This window comes from Apus apus, chromosome 19, assembly GCF_020740795.1.
Source record: "Apus apus isolate bApuApu2 chromosome 19, bApuApu2.pri.cur, whole genome shotgun sequence".
NCBI lineage: Eukaryota > Metazoa > Chordata > Aves > Apodiformes > Apodidae > Apus > Apus apus.
This window is the reverse complement of record NC_067300.1, coordinates 312,258-315,081: the sequence shown is the minus strand read 5'-3', so window position 1 is coordinate 315,081 and position 2,824 is coordinate 312,258.

The window sequence follows — 2,824 nt, the reverse complement described above, 5'->3', positions numbered from 1 at the left end:
GACCTATGCGAGTGTGTGGTGTGGGGCCAGCTCCCTGCTGCGGGACCCTCGGCTTGGGGTGCTCCTCTCAGGAGCGGGGGGGATGGGGGGACAGGGAGGGAGGATGCTGTGGGTCCCCATCCTGAAACCTTCCTGGGGGTTTAGTGTGAGTCCTGCTCCCGCAGCTGGAGCAGTCTCCAAACCGTTCCCAACGGTTTTCCCAGACCCGGCAAGAACCAGAATTTTTATTTTATTGCTTCTCGTTGTTTGCCAGGAGAAATTTCCTTAATGAAGGGCTGAGTGAGTCCCTGGCTGTGCCTGCCCGCACCCAGCCCTGCAGCACCCAGCGCCCACCCCCCCCAGCCCCCCTGCCCCCAGGGCCGGGCCCTTCGCACCTCGGCGGGGCCAGCAGATAAGAGCTATCGTGTCCCCCCATTGTGTGGAGCCTGAGCTCCACTCCCGGCCCTTTGATCACACCAGCCCCCCATCAGGCTGATACAATCTCGTCTCCTCCTGGTTTCGGCAGCCGGAGGGTGGGTGCTGACTCACCGACAAAGCGCCAGGGCACCTCCGGGGACGCTTCACTCAGCCCGGATCACGGGTGGCCCTGGGGTCTCCAGTCCCGCGTGAGCAGCACTGCACCCCAAATCACTCAGGACCACCCTAGGGCTCACTGCTGGGGAAACCCAGCCTTGCACCCCATCTCTGAGGTCCTCAAATTTGTCCTTCCTTTGCTATCAGGGCCCAGCAGCCTCTTGGAGCATGCCCAGGCTTTTTGAGAAAATCAAGCCTTAAGTAAAACCTCGCTGCTCCTCTGAAGAAGCTCCGCTCTCTCAAGGACCCCTGGCAAGCCATGTCCCCACAGCACGTCTGGCCACAGAAAGGTCACTTGTCCTGGGACACCATTTCTGTGCTGCAGATATCCCAGGACAGTCTGGGGCGGGGGGCAGGTCCTGTGCTTGGCCACAGCCTGTTCGTGCCTCAATTTCCCCAGCTGTAAAACAGCAGGAAGGTCCGATTTACGGGTTCAGGCACTGCAGTGCGGGATGGTACCCACATAACACCCCTGGCTCTGTAATGCAGACTTTTTAATGAGGTGGCAGAACCAGACCAAAACATCCCTCAGGATTTTCATCTCAGCTGGATTTGGAAGCACGGAAGGTCCACCCATGCCAGCTGCAGCCAAGCATACTACAGGGCCATGGACAAGCCTTGGAGTTCCTCTAGGGACAAGTCTTCTGAAGCTGAGCTCACTTCCAAGTCCTTCTCACCCACCTGGGATGAAGACTTGCTGGCTCCTGATCACAGGCCCTGACCCACCATGTGCAAGGCTGCATCCCACCAAGTTATGAAACTTGTGAGATCCAGCATAGCCCCAAGGACTTTGCCATCACCTGCCCCAGGAGATGGTGGGCTGACAGTGAATAAAACATCATCTGTGGTCATACATCCTCTTAAAATCTTGTCTCCAAGCCAAACCGCTGCCACATTCAGCATAGGAAAGACAAGTGGATGCACATCTCTGTCCCCCAGCTGGGGAGGACAGATGTGCTTCCTTCTGCTCCCCTTCTCCTAGCAGGATCCCTTCCAAACCTGGCTGGCTTACAGACCACAGAGCTGAGCCTGAGCCTGGAGCAAGAGTAAGCTCCAGCCATGAGGGTCATGGAGGGACACATCCTTCCTCTTCCTGGAGCAGACAGGATGCTGTGCTCTAAAGATGGATGGCCAAGCCCCGGCCAGTGGTGCATGCTGACCCCACACAATAACTGAGCACCTCACACAGCCCCCCAAACTTGCCCCATTGAAATGTAGGGGGGGCACGCACTGAGAAACCCCACTGACTCACTCCACATCCCCCAGCTAAAATCATCAGGTCCACAATGGGCCCCGCTCCTACAAAGGAGCCGGTTCAAAGTCAACGTCTCCCTTCCCCTTTGCCTGTATATGAAAGGCAGCAGGAATGCGTTTGAGGCAACGGCGGGCTGGGGGGGCTGAGGGCTTCCTGGGGGGATGGAGGGAAAGAGCAGGTTGGCAGGAGGAGGACGTCCAGTCCGGGAACAATAAATCAAAGGGAAGGGGAGTTACTGCCCAGCCAAGGAGCTTCTGAAACCCTGGGCCACAGCGGGAGCCCGGGAGGAGCAGAGCTGATGGCTGCCATTGGAATCCCGCAGAGAGACTTCCTCTGCCCGCTGGCAGGGGCAGGCAGAGGGGCAGGCAGCAGGCAGGCAGTGGGGCAGGCCATGGGGCAGGTGCCAGCACCCCCACAGCACAGCTTGGGGCTCAGCTCTCCCCTTGGCATGGCTGGGCTCAGTGCCCACAGGGGAAGGTACTTCACCAGGCCGGGCCGGCAGCTCCCCTCGGCAGATCCCGCAGCTGCAGAGCTCACTCAGGGTGGTCCACATCCCTGCTGATGGGCCTTTGCATCCTTCAGTCTCTCCCCTGGGGCTGCCCCCTCCCCAGAGCAGGCAGGCACAGTGGGACAAGCAGCCTGGCTCATGCCCAGCCAGGAGTCAGAAAGGGCTGTAATTCCAGCTCATCCTCTTAGTTATTTTTCTTTATTTACAGGAATATACAGGGGAAGGCTGTTCCACTCCCTGCAATGTGCAATCGTGCCATGTGCTGGGCCAGGATCTGCTGCTGGCACTGAGTTCTACAACCTGGGTGCCAGCACCTGCTTTGCCAGTCCCTGGGTGCAAGACCCATGATGCAAGACCCAGCCCCCTCTGGACCTAAAGCAAGTCCTTCATAACCAGCCTCCAGCACATTTCCCCAGGGTGGCCAACAGCCCCATCCCACCACAGCAGGGGAGGCTGCTCCGTCCTATCTCTCGAGCATATCTCCAGCG